At 39.2% G+C, this 25000-nt stretch overlaps 1 long non-coding RNA gene across 2 annotated transcripts in view; it reads left to right on the top strand.

Annotated features, from left to right (window-relative positions):
• The window catches only part of LOC118764294, a 36624-nt gene that overhangs the window by 2257 nt on the left and 9367 nt on the right, over positions 1 to 25000 (top strand). The window lies entirely within an intron of this gene.

Here is a 25000-nt window from a genome sequence, read left to right as displayed (position 1 = left end):
ATCATCATCATCATCATCATCATCATCATCATCATCATCATTATCATTATTATTATTATTATTATTATTATTATTATTATTATTATTATTATTACTTATTTATTTATTTATTTATTTATTTGACTCAGGTTCAGTCTTATTTCTGGTGGGATTTATGTGGGTAGTGGGTTACTACCTGTAATCTTAAGTATCCACAAACTTTCAATAGTTTTTCAAGTGCTAAGAACCCTCCTGATAATCTTTCCTGTCCCTAATATGGCAAACGTCCTGTACAAGCTTTACAGAACAGCTTGCAGAATCGTTAGCACAGCAGGTAAAATTCTTAGCGACTTTACCTTTCATCTTTTCGGGGTCGATAAAATATGTACCAGTCGAACACTAGAGTCTTTGTAATAGATTTACCTCCTCCACCGAAAATGTTACCCCTTGTGCCTTAATTTCAAATCTTCATCATTACCACCACCACCACCACCATCATCATTATTGAGTAAGAGAACAGTGTATAACATCAAAGTGGCCCTGGGGTAAAATATACGAAGTTCAATATACCCATCATGACTACCTGTCTGATAAGGTATACCAGGCACATGCATCACAACCATATGCGCACGACATGGGGATCTCATATTAAAATAAACAGCGCATGACCTTGCAGGTGGGGCCCAGTTAGAATTTTCTTCAGGTCGAGTAGCCCATCACGCTCTAAATCAGGTCTGTTTAAGGATGTTGATCGAAACACTCATGTTTCCAAAGGTGAATTATTCAAACCTCAACTAATTCCTCTCAACATATAGCTATGATGCTCCCCCACTATCCCTTCTCGTGATCAGAGATGCACATATTGTCATCCACCGAGGGAGATGCTCAATTGGTTAAGGTCAAGCAACTGACAAGCAAATCTGTGGTATTGAGCAGAATATTTGCTGTAGCCCATCTTTTATACCAAGACAAAACAATGTACATGATAACACTTCCAATCAGTTAAGATCAGTAGCCGTGAAAGCAAGTGCCTGGTACTGCATGCGGTGAAGTGGTAGAATCGTCAGCCCGCTGGAAAAAATGCTTAACAGCATTTCGTCCATCTTTATGTTCTGAGTTAGGAAGGACAAAAATTTTATCGTAATTTACTCGTAGGAGGAGCTTTTCCCCTATCAAACTTTTCCTTCCATCATTTCCTTCATATGACTATGCTTTTTTTCGATGGTAATGCTTTTCTCTTGATATATGTATATGTATATATATATATATATATATATTATTATATATATATATATATATATATATATATATATATATATAATATATTGTAAAAAATGAAGTTCGAAAATGCTGCTGTATTATACAATTTTTAATTTTTATGTATACATTATAACATGTTTCAGTTCCTGAATGAACCTTATCAAAAATTATATATAAAAAAGACAGCTCATGCCGTCAAACACAAGAAATCATTTATAATACACAACGGAGTCAGACATCTTAGAGTTCATGTATAGTTGATATATAGTTCATGTATAGTTGATATATAGTTTGAAGTATATGTTCAAAGTGTTCGATGCAGTGGCCCACGGTGGCGATACGTATTCAATACAAAAAACAGATCAAAGTGGTGGAAAGCGGTCAATACAGAAGATTGATGTTTCCGAAAGAGCGAGGAATTCATTTTTACCGTAAGCAATTGTGATGACCCATGGTGGAAGTTCGCTGGGTGGTTCTAGTGAGTTTTTGTGAAATGCTCGGTTTTATAATGCCTGTTAGGTGGTCAATCTAGCGTAGCGTGACGTCATCAATGTTTTGACCAATCGTTTCGTTAGGTGGCTTTAATCAAGTAGAACGGGACGTCATCATTATTTTGACCAATCGCTGCATTATACTCCCTCTTGTTTGTTTCCTGTTTTGACCAGTCGCTTCGTTAGTCAAGTAGAACGGGACGTCATCATTATTTTGACCAATCGCTGCATTATATCTGCCTCTTGTTTGTTTCCTGTTTTGACCAGTCGCTTCGTTAGTCAAGCAGAGCGGGACGTCATCCAGATTCTGCCCAATCACGACTTATAGCTACATTAGATCTGCCCCCTGTCTGTACTTGTTAAGTGACTATTCAAGCAGAAAAGGACGTCATCAATATTCTCTAATGACTGTCCCCTGTTTGTATCCTGTCCATTCTAGCAGAGCTAGACGTCATCAACTTGTTGACCAATCAGAATCGGGTCTGACCCTTAGCTGTATCGTATGTATCAGGGTCAGATTTGCACGAAAAGAATTTTTTTTTCCTTTTTTACTAAGGCATATTTCCGTCAGAGTGAGTGTCTGTTTGAAGTAGCGGCCGTGGTGAAATTTGGTTCTCCTTTTCGGAGGACTTATCTTTTGTTTTAGTATTCCTGGCCCAGGGTGTTTAAACTTGGTCTAAATTTTTTAATGAAATATAGTTCTTTATTTTGGCGTTGTGGCGTTATATATATATCACCATGATAAATCGTTAGCTCCTACACGCATTTTTTTCTCTCCTTGTTTTTTTTTTCTGTGTATCTTTCTGTCGAAGAGTAAAAGACTTGTTCTATTTCTATTCCTAAGCGCCATACTAATACATTTGTTTGTTTGTACTCCAACTGCCTTCGTCTTTTGTTTATTTTCGTAAACCTTCCCGTTATATATATTATATATATATATATATATATATATATATATATTGGCTTGCTCGCTTAGCCAGCGGGGTGGCGTCATTCGAAGGCTAAAACAATGCGAACGCATTGTGACCAGCGATGTGTAAAACATCTGATGGTCTGGTCGGTCACGTGATCACGTGATATATATATATATATATATATGTAAGTTTGGAATAATATTCCCTCATATTATTATTATTATTATTATTATATTATTATTATTATTATTATTATTATTATTATTATTATATATAATGTATCTATATATATTATTATATATATATATATATATATATATATATATATATATATATATATATATATATATGTAGGTCCCGGGTTGAGTCGGGGTTAACCACAGTAAATAAGGTACTCAATACATAGCAGAGTAAATTAATTTATTTTATAGAAGGAGCTTCTACAGGACTAGAACTGTTTCATTCAAATGAAATCATCAGGAAGCTTGCTGTCAAAATAAGTTCTGGTATTTATACATTTAGGCAAATTTAATGGGGTGGTGGTGGGGGACGTTTTTTGGGTAAGCAGGGCACAAACTGTCGTTCTTAGGGGAGTGGTCAAAAGAATCAGTGATAAAGTAAATAAATGAATAAATAATTGAATAGAGTTTTAGGTAAATTAGAAGACTATTGCTTTTAGTCAGTTTGTTGTTGTTGTTATTAAGTGGAGGGAAGAAGTAGATAAATATACATGAAAGAACATATAAAATAAATATACATACAGACCCACATACATACACATGCGAATATCCATACACATACATATACATATGCCCATGTATATACATACAGACACCCACATACATACATATAAATACACTAGCACACACACATATATATATATATATACACATACATATATATACATACATATATATATATACATACACATATATACAAATACACATACACATACATGCAAACACGCAAACACACGCACATATATATCTACACACATATATATATACCCACACATATACAGACACATATATATATTTTCTTCTCTCCTCATCTTCCTCCCTTATTTTATTTTTATTTTTATTTTCCCTTTTCTCTATTTGTCTCTCCCCCCTACTCCAAACACACAGAGATACACACACACACACACACACGCACACACACACACACACACACACAAAACACACACGTACACACAGAGACGCACACACACACCTCCACAGTACGATTATACAAACATACAAAATAGACGAAGTTCATAAACCCCGAATGGCATCTGACCGTCTTCAAAATCATAAAAGGTATAATTTATGACCTACCTACCCGCCGACACACATTCACTGAATGTGTGTCGGCGGGTAGGCAGGTCATAAATTATACCTTTTATATGATTTTGAAGACGGTCAGATGCCATTCGGGGTCTATGAACTTAGAATGTGGGCCCGTTGCTGGTTGTCACCTCTGCATCGAAACATGTGAGAATTGTTAACTTAGAATGTCGGGTAAGCTCAGTATGGATTTGCAAGATTTGCAGATATCCCTTTCCCCAACTATAGCAACCAGTAGCACCACTCTATTGTATTGTGACGAGGGAGAAATGATGGTTGAAGAAGAAAGTTTCCAAACCGTCAGTAGGAGCGCAAAGGGGAAAAAAAAGATTAACATAAACAGAGAACAATAAAAAAGAGTGTTGAGGAACACAGTCCTTAAAACAAACAATGGTATGCCTCCCCGGAAGTACAATAATGCTCTTCTTCAAAACACTCTTGTCCTTCATCAGAATAATAATGAAGACAGCGACAAAGAAGATGATGAATTGCATTTCACTATTCTTCCAAGACCAAATAAAATTTGCAGGCATGTGTGGAAGAACATGTATCACGGGAATGTATTTCTTACTGAGATGCAGTTGAAGTTGAATTATAAAGGATACTCGAAGTACAGGATGTAAAAGTAATATGAAAGTAATATAAAAAATATTGTTAAACTGACAGAAACGTTCTCTTGAGCAATATGTTATTTCCTACCCCATCCAACTCAAATATTTTAATATTGGGGTGCACGAAGCAGCTGTACGAGTAATGGCAGACACTGGAAACATAGGGTACTGTGATCCGACCTATTTTCTCATCCAAGTGCGAAGCTCTATTTTTCTGCTGAAATTATATCATGCTTTAATTATTGTATATTTTATTATGAATTTTTATTTGTTTCTGTGCAATTAGTTATGCGTCTCGAAATCTTTCAACTTGTCCCAACTTTAATTGTATAATTTATTTCAACCGGTTTTCATTTATACATAACTCGTCTGTCCACACAAATTTATGTCTTCCGTACAACGTACATTGTATTTTGCAGGACTTTATCAAGTCCTTAGTGGTTTGCGGAATCGCTAAAGAGTCGAAGAAAATGTTTTGCAATATTTCTTGCGACGCTTTACATATACTAAATTCAAACTCTGGTGAAGTCAACTTTATCTTTCATCATTTCGGAGTCGATAAAATAATATACCAGTCAAATACTGAAGTCAATAGTTTCGAATTACATCTATTCTCGAAATTACTGGCCTTGTGTCTAAATTAAAAAAATGTTATTATCTGTTGCTGTGACTGCAAGTTTGACGAGGAGCTCCTTCTTTTCTTGTGATCCTAGGTACTTGGTTCCAACAGACGTATGCGAATATTAAGCAGCAGTTAGCCGGCGACAATGAGTCGGAGATGGTCGTTAACTTTAATCCTTGTACTGGAAATACAAGGCCTCAAATTTGGGGGAAGGGATTAAGTCGATTACATCGATCCCAGTGCGTAATTGGTACTTATTTAATCGAACCCGAAAAGATAAAAAGTAAAGTTGACCCCGGTGGAATTTGAACTCAGAACGTAACGGCAGACGAAATACTATCCACAAGGGGCTAAACACAGAGGAGACAAACAAGGACAGACAGACGGTCCTTAATTTATCGACCCCGAATGGATGAAAGGCAAAGTCGACCTCGGCGGAATTTGAACTCACAACGTAACGGCAGACGAAATACGGCTACGCATTTCGCCCGGCGTGCTAACGATTCTGCCAGCTCGCCGCCTTTGGTGGTCAACTTTAATGCTTAGCTGAACGGTCTGCCGCAGAAGACTCGCGGTACTTTGAAAGCCCGATAATAGCCGCTGAAATGCGATAGGCGGTTAGCAGTTCCACGAAGCACAAATAATACCGTTTGCTGATCCATAACTATGCTGGGTTATTAATCCTCTCCTAGAAAGAGCATCATTATAATATTTAGTTGCATCATTAAATATCTGTCGGTCTGTAGAAAAGTGTGATAGACTAATTGAGATATTTTAATTCAAATTACTTGTGATATTCCTAGGTTTGTTGGAATGTTGTGGATAAAATGAAGAGATTAATTTCGATTCTAGTAAGTGAAGTACTGATAAATAGTTAGGTTTAAAGTGATGTCACTCTGGTCAAACTCGTTTGCATGGGAATCTGCATGTCTAGGTTCTTGAAAAAGGAATCTCTATTCTTTCTAAATCGGTCGGTGGTCTGTGCTTTGGGGTTCTGTAATACCAGGTACCTATCATCTCATCACACAACACCCTAACCTGGGAAGCAGATTGCCAAGTTGTGCAGGCTGGCAATGCCACTCACGTCGATTAGTTGTTATGGTACTGTCATCATCATGATTACAATGTTACAGGTGCAATTTCCATACCGGATAATGCATAATGTCCTTGAGCAAGGTTTTTCATTTAGAACTTCATTTACATTGCTTCAGATCATCTGCTTAATAGTGAATTCTAGCCTACTTTTGATACCGCTCTTTCACACTCCAGCATTTGGATTAAGTGTGAGCGTATCAAGAAGATGCCTGTATCTGCTCGCGACCACATCCAAAACAATTATCGAGAGCAGTTACACACAGACAGACACAGACACACACACGCATACACACACAGATTGGACGGGCTTCTTTCAGTTTCTGTCTTCCAGATCCACTCACAACGTTTTGGTCGGCCCCAAGCTATAGTAGAAAACACTTGTCCAAGGTGCCATGTAGTAGAATCATGTGGTTGGGAACCAGGCTTCTTACCACACACAGAAGCACACACACACACACGCGCGCGCGCGCAATCATACACACACACATCTGTTTAATATCGAGGATTCAATTTAGTGCTACTCGGAGTTTCCCGCGTGTGTTGTTCTTCAGATTGTCTCCAAGTGAATAACAAGCGAATATATAAATTCTCTATATATTGCGTACCTTCTCGTTTGCACTTGTGAACGTACATACACACACTTACACAACACACACACGCACTCACACACGCACACACACACACACACACACACACACACACACACACACACACACATACACACACAGGCATATGCCTATCTTCGCATTTGCTCTCCTGTCAAAATGTACCCCAAAATGTACGGCTGTATATTTTATTATGTGTGTATGTGCGTGCGAGTACGTGAGCTCCTATGTGCACGTGAAAGTATGTGTTGCTGATGTATATCTACGGAAAATAGAAACCGCGGCCAGAAAAAAACTATAAAATCCCATTCGTTATACTCGCCATTGTAAGATGCAGTGAACCAATGGTTGGTCTGTTCTAACTAACGTATATTGCTTACGAAATGTGATATAAAATAAGTAAAGTAATAAAACTATTGAAGTGGAGTGAATTAACTTTATATCTTTCTTCCCCAAATATGTGGCATTGTGCCAATGTTAAAAATCATTGTTTTTATTACTGTATCCCACGCACGGGTTCTCTATTCTCTCGATGTTATTATGTGATTCTAAAATAGAGTAAGCTTGTATTAGTAAGTCATTCTTTTGTTATGTTTTATTGATATACGTGTGCCTCACCTAAGCATATCATCAAATAGTTCTTACACTATTTACACGTTGTCATAGACTAGCGATTCGATTCGACACCGCTTCGATAAGCAACAAAAATGGTGAAATATCGGTATCCATCACTCTTGAATTCGATCGGAGGTGAGTTGTCTCGCCTGTCTATAGCTTTCCGGTGATTTAACAACCAGCGTTATGAAGGAGTCGTCCCCCAGACGCACATTTTTCTGTCTTCTAAAAGGGTATTTCTAAGCTCTCTTTGCAGCCAACCTGCGTTCGAGAATTCTTTTATGTCCTGCAGAACACATACATACATACATACATACATACATACATACATACATATGTGTACACACACACACACATTTTAACAGATCCCAAATAATAAACAATTATTTCATTTTCTTTCCTTACAACTGTCTCTCTTTGTTAAGATTATAGCTGCCGAAAGAAGGGCGGCATATATAAGCCATTTCAAGATATCCAACACTGATTGGTGGGTGTGAGGAAGTTTTCCGCAGGCTTGAATTCACAGGATTATTTGTAAATGTCCATTGGCCATCGCTCCTGTCGTAATATACTTCTATGAATATAATTTTATTTCTGTCAGCACCACATATGTACAATTATTTCACAAAAGTCTTGATGTACTCTAACTTCTTTAGTCTTGGTCAATACACAACCATAATCACTACTAGGTCTCACAATCACTGGAGATTTCTCATAGTATCTTAGATTCAGAGACTCACCTGCTACTTAAGTACTTTAATTTTGAAAAACTCTTGAATCCACATAAAGCATCGAAATACTCGCACTGAAATAGTACTGCTCCCACCCCCGGTACGGCATTACTAATACTCACAAAACATCTTGGAGTGCATCCAAAAGATAGCCATTTGACTGTTTGGTAATGTTTCAGTCAACACTGTCCTACAGATGTTCTGTCTTCCGAGTCCAATACTTATACCGTTACTACAATAATCTCTATTTGAGTGAACTAACTAGTAGAATGCCACCTCCAGCTAAATTCTCTCATCACATTCACCTCTCCCCTTCTCATCACCCATTCTGTGTTTCCCCTAAGTTTCCATACTAATTACATAGTCCATTTGGTCTTCTTAAATACACTAACTCACTCGAACTTCTCTCCCAGCACATATTCTCCCTACAGTTGCCAACCTGTATCTGCTTTAATCTCATTAATCTGGTCAGTCTGTAGAGCCAGTGAAAATCATGGGTATAGTTCCTACCCACCCGTCCGGATACATTAACTGGGAAAATCAAAGCTGAATTTGGTAAAACGAAATCAATCTCTTTTTTCTTGTGTAACAAGCGGAGGAAAGACTTAAGGGAATTTAGTCTGCAATACGGTTTCGATTATGTCAGTATTGCTTTCGAGAAATGTATGAACATTGCAACTTTATGGTCGTGTAGTGTTGTGAGCCAGGCTATATTGGAGGTAAGGACCGGAAGTGAGGGAGTGCGCAGGTCCTGTCGGAAGTGGGGCCGGCGAATGCCAACGGAACGGCTGCGGTGGGTATGTGCGTCTGCAACGCGTGAGTGGGCAGTTCCCATCTCGTCAGCGTACGAGAAGAGACGTGTGGTTTTTGTGCCCTCTGTGAAGAACAGAGCAGACGTCCTGACCAGAGTAAGCAAAGCTTTGTTGCAGGTTCCGGAGGATCCGGAGCAAGGAGTGGCTGCAGTGTGTCGACTGAGTGACTCGGAGCTGGGGAGACTGCATACCATGCATCACATGGAGGTAGACAGGACCCTGTTCCTAGCCAGGAAAATTGACTCTGACGTGACCTGGCAGAATGTGCAGAAAGTGGTTGGAAGCTGCGACAGGTGCCAGTCCATTGACCCCGCTCCGGGTGTGCATGAGGCAGGAAGTATTTCAGTGGAACACAACTGGAAACGACTGGCAGTGGACGTGACGCACTACCGACAGGGGACATATCTCTCGATGGTCGACTGCAGACCGGTTCGGATGACCATATGGAAGGAGGTGAAGACGAGAACTACGGAGGAAATCACACGAATACTAAATAAGATATTCGTAGAACGAGGCTCCGTTCTATGAACTGCTTGTGGACAGTGGCATTGCGTTTCGCTCGGAGGTGCTGAGAGAAATGCTCGACAAGTGGCATGTTAACCGCTTCTTCGGGGCAGCATACTGGCAAAGTGGCAATGGGGTTGTGGAGAGGCATCATCGTACCATTAAGACCATGGCAGAGAGGGGTCACATCTCACCGATCGAGGCCGATTTCTGGTACAATATGTCCCCCAGCTCGGGACAGGCTGAGTAGTCAATGCTACACAGAATAATATTCAAGTACGAGTGGAGACATCCATGTACTGCATCACCACAACCCGCGGAAGAGAAAGAGCATGCCTTTGTGCAGGTCGGGGAAGAAGTTTGGGTTAAATCCCCAAATGCGCGGTGCACATCACAATGGACGAAGGGGATAATAACCTCTGTAAATTCGAGGTGTAATGTGTCCGTAGATGGAATGCAACGAAATGTTTTGGACGTGCGCAGGATCATCAATGCGTTGAAAGATGGAGCCAGTAGCAATGAACAAGAGGATGAAGACGGCAGCAACATGCCAGTGACTGAGGTCAGTCCTGAAGTTTCATGGCTATCGCAGAGGGAGCGGCGCCCTCCTCACTGGTTGGCTGATTACGAGACAAGTTAAGATGTGCGATCTGGTTGGAGGAGAGGGTGTGGGCGGATTGGTTGAATGATCTTCAGATCAAGGGGGCTTGTGGCGTTATGAGCCAGGATGTATTGGAGGCAAGGACCGGAAGTGAGGGGGTGCGCGGTCCTGTTGGAAGTGGGGCCTGCGGGTACCACCGGAACGGCTGCGTGGGGCAGTTCTCAGCTGAGCGGGAAGTTCTCAGCTTCACAGCGTACAAGGGGAGACGTGGTTGACGGTTCGGCGGTAGACAGACCATGTGAATGTTGTGAGTGGCCCCCTTCCAGGTAGACAGGTAAGACATCCGTAATTCTCCCTCTGCTTTTTTCTCTGTTTGTATTTTCCTCCTTCACATCAAAGGTCGCACTTTTATAAAATAGAGGACCGATTATACGAATCATAAAAATTGAAAGTCCATATTTGAGGTTTCGACTCGTATACGAAAATCCTTCCCTATACCTATGCTACAAAAGCACTTGGTGAAAGCATGCACGATTCTCACGACTTCACCTTCATTTCACGTAAAAATACCGGTGATTGTATGAAATCATTAAGAATCTAGCTGTTGTATATGGAATAGGAGATAAGCTATTCGACAACATCCTGAGAATTGTTATATAAACTCATATTCTGTTGTAGACACAGCACCTGTGTTTATTTTTTTTTTGAAAAATAATTTAACCTATTCCTTGACATTTTGTTGAGTGGGAGGCATATTTAAATTGCGTTTGCTTTCTGAGACTTTTACAATTTCGAACGTATTGATACTAACAACTTCACCCAAATTCTTATTAATTTTGGGAGCGGAGACGTTTCCGATTTCTGCTCTACGTCAAGCATGACTGTTTTAAAAAAAATTACCAGTCACAGGTCGATCCCACTGCGCAGTATGTTTGACGGTAAGTATCGCTTACGAAAGCCTCGGGTTGATTGTTGCCTTATTAGTAAAAGTTACAAAACCGACTCAAGGGCTAAGTGTTTCAGCACAGCATTTGAGAGACCAACTTTTAAAAACTCAAGAGTTCATTCAATACTGGAGAATACAATTCTTTCTAGAATGATCGATTAAAACTTAATTTTGGAGAATTACGTGATAAATAGTAAAGTTAACTTCTTCCCATTATGTGCAAACATATAAAAAAGGGCACAAGTATGCAATACAAACACACATAGGCATACATTTAAAAACTACACGCGCGCGCACACACACACACACACACATTCAGGCATATACACACAAAGACGTAGACAGCGCACATACGTACTTACAATGCAATACGCAAGCGGACATAAATTAGTGATTATGTGTATTTCAGGAGATTCAGTCTCATATGTGTACATAAATGCACATATATACATCCGTGTGCATATAAACATATAAACTGAGGTATATGCAGACATGTATGTATGTATGCATGCATGTATGTATGTATGTACGTATGCATGCATGTATGTGTATATATATTTGTGCGTGTGAGTGTGTGCATATATATGTGTGTGTGTGTGTGTGTGTGTGTACAGTTTAAAAAAAAAATTAAAGCCGAAGCTGAGAGTTTCTTTCGCGAATCGAGTTTCACGTTACTGCGTTCATCAGGCTGCAGTGTTGTGAAACTCGAACTGCGAGACTTTTAGTCTCGATATAAAAAACAAATCATATCCTCTGCATGTATTAGCACTCCTGTTTCATTCGTTAAGGCAACTTATGTATGTATGAGATGCTTGCATCTCTCCTGACACATGGGAAGGCATAGCTATTGATCGTAGCTGGTGGAGAAGGATTGTGCATGAGGGGACAGCCACTTTTGAGAAATCTCGAGTTGCACATGAGAAAGTAAAGTGGGAGGTCAGGAAGGGCATCGCTGTTACACTTCCAGAAGGGAAGGGTCTTCCTTTGATTCTGACATGCAATGTCTGTGCAAGATCCTGCTGGACTCATGAGTCATCTTCGTAGTCATAAAACGAGACAGATGAGTGACAACCTGGCCACTGGTGGTGGTGTAACACACTATACTAATCATATCTGTCGGGCATGTGGAAGAGAGTGTAATTCGGCAGGAGGACTTAAACGACATGCAAAGGTACATGAAGCCCAGTTACAACTACAGCCGGCTATTACCAGTAAAGGTTTTAGTTGCCAATTTTGTACAAGACATTGTAGATCTTTAGCTGGGTTAAAAAGTCACATTCGATCACAGCACCAGTAACAGTTAAGCTTCGTGCAATGGCCATACTCGATAACGAGGGGGCAGCCATAAAGTATGTATGTATGTATGTATGTATGTATGTATGTATGTATGTATGTATGTATCTATCTATCTATCTATCTATCTATCTATCTATCTATCTATCTATCTATCTATCTATCTATTATTAAATGTATATATGCACACTCAGGCACACAGGCGCTCACACAATCTAAAGGCGGGGATTGACACATTCTTTAACGACAGGGAAACAATAAAAATAGAAATTAATGAAAGACGCTAACATATTCACAAACATATAAACAAGTAAGAGCAAGTCATATAAACAAGACTCGCACGCACACACACCAATACACATATATATGCGCGCGTGTGTGTGTGTATTTGTGTATGTGTTTGTGTGTGTGCTTGTGAGTGAAAAACAGATGTGTATATATGGATCCGTGTGTGTATGCGTGAGTCTGTGCATTTATATATGCATGTATGCTTCATATATATATGTATATATACGTGCATATATGGGTACAGGACGCCAAGAAAACGGGAACAAAATGAGAAGCGAGACAGGGAACGTAAAGCATATTCCCTTCATTAGTTGCCTAGTTACTTTCCACCACCCTGCATACACATATATATATATATATGTGTGTATGTGTATGTGTGTGTGTGTGTGTGTGTGTATGTGTGTGTGTGTGTATGTATGCATGTATGTATATATGTATGTGTGTGTATGTTTATATTAGGCTGGCAACTAAATTCCCGCCGTTTTTTTTTAAATTTTGGAATCTATTTTTTGTTTCGAGAATTCCATTTTTGAATCATTTTGAAATCTCTTTTGTTTTTTTCTCTAATTTTTGTTTATTAAAATGGAATGTCAAGCTAAGAAAAACGAGCATTTTCGACACTTCCTTCTTTTTGCTTTTAATCAAGGTTCTAGGGCCGCAAAAGATGCTCACGACATTTGTGCTGTGTATGGAGAGGGTGCCATAGCTGAAAAAACCGCTTGTGATTGGTATGCCAAGTTCAAAAATGGAAATTTTGACATCATAGACGCATCTCATTCTGGCCGTCCAGTTGATTTCGATGAAGAGCGATTAAACCAACTTTTGCACGAAAATTCTCGTCAAACGACAAGGGAACTGGCAGAGAAAATGGAATGCTCCCACACTGTTATAGAGAAGCATCTTCATACGTGGGGCAAGTTTCAGAAGTATGGCGCATGGGTTTTGCATGCTTTAAGTGACAACAAGAAAAATCAACGAGCCACAATTTCTGCTGGTTTGCTTGCTCATCACCGCTCAACTCATGGACACAGCAATGATTTCTTTACCGAATCGTTACTGGCGACGAAAAATGGTGCCTGTACATCAATATGAAGCAGCGTAAGGAATGGCTTAGCTCCGGTAAACAAGCGAAACCGCGCGTGAAAGAAGATCTTCATCCGCGTAAAACGATGGTGGGGCTGGGAAGGGATTATCCACTACGAATTGCTTGAACGGAACCAAATGGTCAACGCGGAACTCTATGTTCAACAGATGGAACGACTCAACACGGCTATTCAAGAGAAAAGACCTAATCGGCAGCATGGAGCTTTTCTGCTGCACGACAACGGCCGCCCTCATATCGCAATATGACCAAGGAAGCCATTCAAAGGCATGGCTGGGAAGTGCTGCCACACCCGCCGTACTCTCTTGATTTGGCACCAACGGATTTCCATCTCTTTCGATCTCTTTCAAATGCTATGCACGGAGGTTCGTGCAATACTGATGCAGAATTGCGAGCTTAGTTGGATCAATTTTCGAGTCAAAATCGGGTGATTTCTACCAACGTGGTATTGAAAATCTTGTTGAACGTTGGGAAGAAGTTGTAAACAATAAGGGTGAATACATTATTGATTAATTAGTTGTTATTTTTTTTATTAAACCTTTTAAAAAATTTAAATTAAAAAAACAGCGGGAACTTAGTTGCCAACCCAATACATATGTAAATACATATTTGTATATGTATATGTATATATGTATGTATATATACATACATATATAATTCATTTTGAATTCACACTATAGTCTTCAAATTACAACTACAAGCTTACACAATCAATTTCCCGATAAGTGATAATTTCGGACTCCTTTTAATCTGGATATAATTATGTTAGAATACTTAAATTTCTCTCGCGGGAAATTTAAGTATTCTCACAGGATATATGAATTAATAACTTTTTTCACTATGAAGCCTTCACGTTTGTTTATTTACTTGTAATCCATCATGAAGGCTGAAAAACTATCGCCACCTCTATGATAATATATAAATGAAAATGCTTATAATTAAATCCAATATCGCGTGCTAACCCTCTAAGGACAATCTGTGAAATGAAAGATAATAGATAACTTGACTTTATTGCCGAAAATACAATATCCTTCAGAGTTAGGTTTCAAGAAAGGGTCCACGGAGATGGGGGTGAGGAACCAGTGGCTAGGCGATTAGTAGGTGGCTTTAAATCATGTTTTAAATATTTGTTTTCTTTTTCTTTTGCCCTTTTCAAGCCTAGCCAAGCTCATGGACCCGGTTTCCCGGTTTCTGTGGCGTATGTGTTCCCCCCAGCTGGACGGGACGCCAGTCCATCGCTGCGTTACTCAAGAAACAGGAAGAAAAAGTGAGAGAAAGTTGTGGCGAAAGTGTACAACAAGGGTCGCCACCATCCCCTGCCGGAGCCTCGTGGAGCTTTTAGGTGTTTTCGCTCTATAAACACACACAACACCTGGTCTGGGAATCGATCCTCCGACCGCTGTCCTAACCACTGGGCCATTGCGCCTCCACACCGGGCAAAATGCTTAGCGGTATTTCGTCTGCCGTTACGTTCTGAGTTCAAATTCCGCCGAGGTCGACTTTGCCTTTCATCCTTTCGGAGTCGATAAATTAAATACCAGTTGCGCATTGGGGTCGATATAATCAGCTTAACCCATTTGTCTGTCCTTGTTTGTCCTCTCTGTGTTTAGCCCCTTGTGGGTAATAAAGAAATAGGTATTTCGTCTGTCTTTACGTTTTGAATTCAAATTCCGCTGAGGTCGACTTTGCCTTTCATTCTTTCGAGGTCGATAAATTAAGTACCTGTTGCGTGCTGGGGTCGATCTAATCGACAATTTCGGGTCTTGTGCCTAGAGTAGAAAAGAATATTATAAAATATTTTGGTGGCGACCTGGCAGAGTCGTTAGCACGCCGGGAAAAATGCTTAGCGGCATTTCATCTGTCTTCACATTCTACTGTGGTCGACTTTGCCCGTCGTCCTTCGGGGACGATAAAATAAGTACCAGTTGAGCACAGGGTCGATGTAACTTCCCCGAAATTGCTGGCCTTGGACCAAAATTTGAAACTAGTATTATAACATATTTTCTAGTGAGTAAACAAAAGGTGTGTTGTGAAGGCTTATTAGCAATAAATGAATAAATAAATAAAAGTTAATAATAACGTGCAGCAGTCTTCTAGGAACTAGTCCCTGAATCATCATTACGTGCCTTTTGTTTATCTAGGAAAATAGTTAATCGGGTTGGAAATCGAGTGTTAGAAAATCAGTGATGTATCATCTGCTTGCGAGATTCCCTTGTGTATTTTAATCCAATGCAATTCATTCTCATAATCTCTTATCGGTTGATACTAAATGCTCATTGAATCCTACATTCGTTAAATTATCAAACAACTCAGAAGAAGGAGATGGGTATTTCTCACTTGACGGTTATTTCTCACTTATTTGCGAAGATCACTAGCATGGAAAAGTACCAGCTTATTAAGCAAGCTCCAACTACTCAAGGTGTTATTTCTTTGGGAGCGATGGGGCCTCCATATATTATCATTTCATCTGAGCTTTCGAAATAGTAGATAAGTTACCTGATACTAGAATTCTAACTCACGAGTCCGGTTCCAGTTGGAGAGGCGCTAATGGTAGTACTGATGGTGTGTTAGTGGTGATGGTAGTAACGGTGGTGGTGGTGGTAAGAGCAATGACGGTGGTGGTAATTATGGTGGCTGTGATAGTATTGATAGTTGTAATAGTAGTGATGATAGTGAAGGGGATGGTGATGGTTGTGGTGAGGTAGTGATAGTGGTGATGGTTGTGATAATGATGGTGATTATTGTGGCGATAGTGGTGATGGCGGTAATAGTATTTTTATTGCTATTTTTAGTCCCATGGTAAGGCCCATTTGAGCAGATACCTGATCAAAGACATTCCAAATTTGAGAATTCCACTATTCTAGGTGTATCTATGAATCTTTGACTATATTCCATTGTGTCCTTCCTTTAATTTCAGATGATATGGGGTGATTTGAGTGAGGTTGACTATTATTTCAGCCCATGATATTCAAGGTGGGTGGAGGGTATTGCTTGAGTTTGAGTTAAGAAACAACTAAGGAATGAAAGATAAAGTAGACATCGGCAGAATTTGAACTAAGAAGGTAAAGACGGCTGAAATCCGCTAAGAATTTTGCCCGGTGTGCTAATGATTCTGCCAGCTCGCCGTCTTGTATGTTGGGAGTAATAGTGAAGGTCTGTTGTCGGCTAATAAAATAAAGTTCTTTTAAGCGATTCTCCACAAATTTGTAGACTGAGCAATCATACACGAAAGCACTCTCCATTTATCCTGGTTGCTGATCATTTCATGTCTAAATTTTATTTGGTAGTTGATCTCAAGAGTTGTCAGCCTGTTGAAAGTGTATTTACTTTCGGAGTTTTCCTCTCATCTAGCGAAACAACTCCTGACTGAAGTGTTGCCATTTTTTTTCTCTCAGAGATAAGAAATAAGATTTGAACTTAGGATACATAGAGCCGGATCATATTCCACAAAATATCCCGTCCGAAGCTTTAATAATTCCCTCAACTCATCACCATCGTACATGTACGTTGTCAGCTCAAAAAGAATGAAAGCCAAAGTTGACCTCTGCAGGACATGAACTCGGAACACTTAGAGTCGGAAGACTAAGCGTTCTGAGTTTGAATTCTAACCTTGCCAAGGTCATGTTTGTCTTTCATCCTTTCTGAGTCGACAAAAAACTGTACCGTCTGTGGCAGTGGTAAATTGTTGGGAGTGTTAGCACGTCGGCTAGGATGTCTTATGGTATATGTTTCAGCTTTGTGCATTCTCAGTTCAAGTCAAATCCTGTCCGATCAACATTTTCTAAAAACCAATGAAAGCATAGTTTCTTAGCCGGAATGGAAGAACGCTTACCACCACCATCATATTTGTATATTTGTGTGTGTGTGTGGTGTTGCGTGTGGTAGTGGTAATGGTGGTGGTGGTGGTAGTGGTGGTGGTGGTGGTGGTGGTGGTGTATGTGTGTGTGTGTGTGTGCGTGTGTGTGTGTGTGTGTGTGTGTGTGTGTGTGTGTGTGTGTGTATGCAGATACTTTTATTTAATTACATTTCCTTTTTCCTGATTCAGTAAGTTTGCATTTCTGCAGCAATAAAAAGTGTCACAAAATATTTTTAAAAGTTTTTTTCTCAAACTCATAAATATTTTTATTGCAGTTGTCCTGCATGTAATTTCAGTAAGTTGGTTTTCTCTACAGTGTTTTAACAGCTGAGTATGAGAGCTACAGACAGAGCCACTGACCTTGTATATAATTATTCTACCACCTGAGGTGTGAGTAATTCGTATCGGCTTACCTGCACTGCGCGGTGTCAATGGCTGAAAATCGCGCTGGATTGGTTCCCTTAATTGTAGTGACATTCTATATTTAGAAACAGATATTTGCATGAGAGTGAGGTTAACGAGATTTCTCAGCAGTTGCATGGTTTTTGATTTGATCCTACTTCATGGGTCATTGTAGTGCATTGTGTTGTTGGGTTGACCAATGAGTGGAATTTGGTTAACGGAGAGACGGTGTTGAATCTCACCGTACACAAACACACCATACACACACACACACACACACACACATACACACACACACACACACACACACACACACACACACACACACACATATATATGATGGCCGTTCACTCATGATCGAGGAAGATCATTACTGATCTTCAGGAACATTGTGCGCCTTAGGACTAACTTATATTTTGCGTTTGGTGGCTAATGAGCCCTGCTCTTGAGAAACATACACGACTGCAAACATTGCTAACCAACCTTACCCCATTCACTACACCAGCAGCGCGCTTTCGAACAGCACGCTTAAGTTCTTCATACAGATTACGTGCTCTCTCAAAAGTGCCGACCCCCTCCTTAACCTGCTTTCTCCATCTGTGGCGATGACAGGCATTGCTCTCTCAGTTAGTCTCCTGCATATCACAGGCCTTTAATGAGGACTTGACACAGTCCTTAAATCGCAGCCTTGGTTTCCGCTGGGGTCTCTTTCCATTCAAAAGTTCCCCGTATAGCATCTGCTTAGGGATCCTGCTATCCTTCATTCTTATAAGGTGTCCAGTCCAACGTAATAGGTGCTTGTGCACCATCGCCTCAATACTCAAGATATCAGCTGTCCTCAGCACCTGTGTGTCTGGAGTTTTTAAGTTCCAGCGAACATTCAGAATATGTCTGAGACATCTCTGATGAAAGCGTTCAAGGATCCTTACATGACGTTTGTAATGGGTCCATGTCTCACATGAGTAAAGGGGCGACGTCAATACACATGCTCGGTACATAGCAATTTTTGTTTTTGTTTGCTTTGTGATGCCATGCTGGTACCATATATATATATATATATATATATATATATATATATATATAATATATATATATATATTTCTATTGTTCTAACGGCAACTCTGTGTTCGAAAAATATCGTACAATACACATTCGCGGCGCTTCTAATAAAAAAATATATATTAGTTTGCTTACATTTATACACATACTGTTGATATATATATTCTTTTATTCTTTCACTCATTTTGACTCCTACCATGCTGGAGCACCGCCTTTATTCGAACAAATAGATCCCAGGACTTATTATTTATAAGCTTAGTACTTATTCTATCGGTCTCCTTGCTGAATATCTAAGTCTCGGGGATGTATACATACCGACATCGGTTGTCAAGCGATGGTGGGCGACAAACACAGACACACAAATACATACATATATATATATATAATATATATATATATATATATATATATATATATATATATCAAAATGAGTGAAAGAATAAAAGAATATATATATCAACAGTATGTGTATAAATGTAAGCAAACTAATATATATTTTTTTATTAGAAGCGCCGAAATGTGTATTGTACGATATTTTTCGAACACAGAGTTGCCGTTAGAACAATAGAAATACTGGGTAAATTACCCTTAAAAGGCGGAAAAATTTGTCAACAACCAGCCACGGGACTCGAACCTATATCCTTGAATGACTCCGGCTGAGTGCTTTACCAATAAGCTAAACTGCTGTGTTCTGTTATGGTAACGGTAACTCTGTGATCGAAAAAAAATCTTCTTATTTGTATCGTACAATACACATTTCGGGTACTAGTATCGTAGAGTGGTCCAGGTTGCGCAGACGCGCGTCTGCGCAAACCGGGACCACTCTACGATACTAGTACCCACATTTCGACGCTTCTCATACCACCCCCTAATATCTGTTTGCTTACATTTATACGCACATGGTTGTTCTATAAAGCTAAACTATTTAGTGTCCAATTCGGAGACTGAATTTGTCAACGGGCGGTTTAGCTTAATGGTAAAGCACTCAGTTCGGGGTCTTTAATGGATATGGGTTGGAGTCCTACATTTGGTTGCTACCAAATTGGGGATACAATTCTTGGTCTTTTCGCTTTTTTTCACCCTTTGATTTCTCGTTTCTCTTTTTACATCAATCTTATATTTTGTTTTTCGTGTTTTCAAATAGGATTAAAGATTAACCATGTGCACTGATCCTGAAATATTGTTTGTAGACACAAGGCACGTTATATAAATACGCTGAATTATCATGTTTCCATGGTATGAAACTATTGAGAGTTCTTATTCAAATACTGGCTATAATAACTTATGCACGCACACACTCACACGCGCGCGCGCACACACACACACACACACAAGCACGCACATATTGTGTGTATGTGTGTGTGTGTGTGTGTGTGTATGTGTGTGATGTGATTGTGTCAGTGTTTATGTTTATTGTTGTAAATCAACGCTTACTCATCCTGTATATGAAACTTGTAACTTAGCCTTTCGGCAAACAGACACCTTTAAAATAAGTGCTGGACTAAAATAAGTAGTAGTAATAGTAAAATATGATCGACTAAAATCTTTGAAGTGGTTACCGACATTGATCGCACCCCAAAAACTGAAATTAGTAAAAAAATATAACTGATCTTCACTACAGGGAGCTAAACATCTTTATATAACTAAAAGACCTATTTACCTCAATGTTGGTGTGTTCCAATCCTCCAAAGTAGTAATCCACACATCAGCATACTTCCTCGAACTTCGTATTGTGGGTGCTTCAATGACTAGCACACCAATAATCAACTACAATTTATAATCCTTTCTACTACAAGCTCAAGCCCTGAAGTTTGTGTGTGTGTGTGTGTGTGTGTGATGTGATTGTGTCAGTGTTTATGTTTATTGTTGTAAATCAACGCTTACTCATCCTGTATATGAAACTTGTAACTTAGCCTTTCGGCAAACAGACACCTTTAAAATAAGTGCTGGACTAAAATAAGTAGTAGTAATAGTAAAATATGATCGACTAAAATCTTTGAAGTGGTTACCGACATTGATCGCACCCCAAAAACTGAAATTAGTAAAAAAATATAACTGATCTTCACTACAGGGAGCTAAACATCTTTATATAACTAAAAGACCTATTTACCTCAATGTTGGTGTGTTCCAATCCTCCAAAGTAGTAATCCACACATCAGCATACTTCCTCGAACTTCGTATTGTGGGTGCTTCAATGACTAGCACACCAATAATCAACTACAATTTATAATCCTTTCTACTACAAGCTCAAGCCCTGAAGTTTGTGTGTGTGTGTGTGTGTGAGGAGGGCTAGTTGATTACATAGACCCTAGTACTCGACTAGTACTTATTTTGTCGACCTCGAAAGGATGAAGGGCAAAGTCGCCCTCACCGGAATTTGAACTCAAAATGTAAAGAGAGGCGAAATGTTGCTAAGCATTTTGCGGTCGTGCTAACGGTTCTGCCAGCTTCCCGCCTTACAACTTCGACTTAATAATGTTTTCAAATTTTGTCAGAAGGGCAGCCATTTTTAAGGTGGGGACAAGTTGGTTACATCGATTCCAGTGTTTCATTGGTACTTAATTTATCGACCCCGAAAAGAGGAAAGGCAAAATCGACCTCGGCAGAATTTAAACTCAGAACGTAGCGACAGACGATATTCCTATTTCTTTACTACCCACAAGGGGCTAAACAGAGAGAGAGAGGACAAACAAGGATAGACAAACGGATTAAGTCGATTATATCGACCCCAGTGCGTAACTGGTACTTAATTTATCGACCCCGAAAGGATGAAAGGCCAAGTCGACCTCGGCGGAATTTAAGCTCAGAACGTAGCGACAGACGAAATACCTATTTCTTTATTACCCACAAAGGGCTAAACACAGAGGGGACAAACAAGGACATACATAGGTATTAAGTCGATTACATCGACCCCAGTGCGTAACTGGTACTTAATTTATCGACCCCGAAAGGATGAAAGGCAAAGTCGACCTCGGCGGAATTTGAACTCACAACGTAACGCAGACGAAATACGGCTAAGCATTTCGCCCGGCGTGCTAACGTTTCTGCCAGCTCGCCGCTAAGCATTTCACTCAGCATGCTAACGATTCTGCTTGCTCGTTGCCTTACTTCGACTTAATAAAGATAACTCTTCTCATGGCTCAATACTTAAAATGGATTCGTAAAACCCTTGACTGGTGAGTCGTGCCATATGTTTCCTGTGATAAACACTGCTCCTCTATTCTCTTTTCTGTACACAAGGCAATACTGTATACCTTTATGTAAACTTAATCGTTTGTAAAGGAACAGTTCATGGTTCAGTTTAAAGATATAATTAGAAATGGTCAGCATACATACAAACAAAGGTTTATGTTCAGCTAAAAGAATTAGGATACAAAAATATTTTAGAAGAGGTCAGCAAGTGAACTTTAATGCCAGAAAAATAGATCAAGTTTATACTAATATATAAGAGATTAATAATTGGTAGGAAATCATAAGCCGGCATTTATCAGCTGGATAGAAATTATAAATTAAACAGAATGTAATATGCTAGTGGGAGATCATAAACTATTTAGCATTCAGATTACTCTGCCAAATGTAATACCTATTTATTCATATTATAATGAATTAATCATGCATTATCTTACAACTTCAAGATTTCGATGACGAGATTGTTTATTTTTAGAATGACATTGTGAGACACCAGATCTGGTCAGTGTGAATATAAAACAAGTAGAATATTTTTACCGGCTATGACCTGTTTAAATGCTAAAGGATTCATCAGTATTGCTCTACTAGTGGAAAATTACTGTTGGGGACACCGTCTTTAAGCGTTTTAGTCGATTACATCGATCTCAGTAACAATCTGTCTGGTATTAAGTTTATCGCCCTTATTAAAAACAAAAAACAACTTGTCTCGGAACTGGTCGGATACAAATATCACGTCTTTTTTTTTTTTTTTTTTTACGAACCAAGGAATTTCGTTCAGCTTCACACGCTGATATAGTCGAATTTAATTATTACCAAACCAATAATTTGTAATATTAGATTTTCCATACTTCACAGCAATGAACCATACGGAATTAATTTACAAATTTCCAGCAGTTTACATGAGGTGAGGAAACATCAACGTATCGCTTCTCATTTATCTTAAATAGAGAAAAACTTCCCAATTAGAAAATGAACCATCATCATTAGAGTAAAAGGTAATGTAGAGGTTTCTATTCCCAGTTGAATTCTTTTGTCCAATTTCGTTTAGGTTTCTAATATCATCATAACTACGTTTCATAAAAAAATTTTTTTTTTAATTCTCAGGATAGATGCATACTCTCTAACTAAAACTATGTGGTTGTTTAATCCCATGTAAACCCTTTTTTTGTGGAGAATTAGTATCAAAAACATTCTAGCCCTGATCATCCCATCACTTTGTGCATTAGGAACCTCATTAGCTCCGGGTTTCTCATAAGGGAGACTATAAAGATTACCGTGTCTAATAAAACACTATTTGTCGGTTTAAGAACCATTGTATTAGTTAAAATGCCCTTCCGTGTTTTTCTTTCTCTTATCGTTTATTCAAGGAGGGTAACAACATCTATGACAACTTTTGAAGCTTTTAGGGAAGAGAGGAAGAGAGTTATCTTTAAACCGGAGACCCAGTCCGAATGCTTTCAACGGAGTGAACTATACTAAAGGAATCCAAGAACCATGTAATGTCTTTTGAGACGGTATGGTGTGAATTGAAGATTTGGCTGTTATTTCTAACAGAGCGATGACCGTGCTGGTATCCCCTCGTCGGCTCGTCTATGCACCTGACGAATCTGGTGATGGGCACAAAAGAGGGGCACGAAGTGAATTTAATCACCTGATTTGTGTAGTGTTTTTTTTTTAAATCGTTAGATCATAGCCGTCAATCACAAGCGAGCATGACTTAGTAGCATATACTGTATTTTCGTTATTTGTTTTAAGGGCCTATGAGTTTGCTTGTTGACAAAAAATCCTCTTCGACCTCCCCTCTTTGACCTAGCAGAACATTGAGGATGTGACAGCTGAAAAGACAAGGAGCGGCACCAGTGCGAGACCGGTATTCATTTTTCAACTGAATAGATTAGAGCAAGGTGAAATGAAGTGCCTAGTCAAGAGAATATCGTGCCATTCAATCAAGAAATTGAACTAGCTACCTTATGATCGTGAGCCCAACACCCTAACTATTAGGTTCAGTATTAGTTTATCAAAAGGGCAGATTTATTGAAGCTCTTCGTTTTTCTGTTTCTTACGATCAAGAACACTGAGAAGAATAGTGAATAAAGACGAGATAAATGGAAGTTAGAGGAGTCAAATGAACGGATGTGGGAATAGTGAGGATAGAACTGCTTCTTCTACTGTTATCATTGCTGTTGTTTTAACGTAGGTCAAGTTCAGCAGAATCATGGCTAAAAGAGTTTTAGTCTGTTACTCATATTCAGAGTAACATCTATTCAAGAAAGGAAGCCACGTCTGTGATACTTTACAGGACTTCTGAGGTTGGAATGTGAGAGGAAAAAAGGGAGTTATCTTTAAACTTGAGACCCAGTTCGAATGCTTGCATTCTGCAAAAGGAATCCAAGAATTATGTAATGTCTTTTTAAACGGTAAGGTGTGTATTGAAGGTAAGGTGTAATTTGCTGTAGGCCCGGAAGAGTTCCCCTATAGGAGGAACTCTATATACGGTCACATAATCTGCTAGAAATAGCAGCGGCAGCCCAGAATGTCACGCCTTGCAGTCACTAAAAAGTAAGAATACATTAAATAATGTACTCCAACTTGAAATGTAACTAAAGAAAAGACAAGGTGGTCGTGGTTGGACTTCCTTTGCTCAATTCGAAACGACCTGGGAATGAACACCATCAACAACGGCCAGTTCTATCATTACCA

The sequence above is a fragment of the Octopus sinensis genome, linkage group LG7 (assembly GCF_006345805.1).
Source record: "Octopus sinensis linkage group LG7, ASM634580v1, whole genome shotgun sequence".
In the NCBI taxonomy this organism is placed as follows: Eukaryota; Metazoa; Mollusca; class Cephalopoda; order Octopoda; family Octopodidae; genus Octopus; species Octopus sinensis.
The sequence above is the reverse complement of the archived record's forward strand: the minus strand, read 5'-3'. Positions and strand labels throughout refer to the sequence as shown.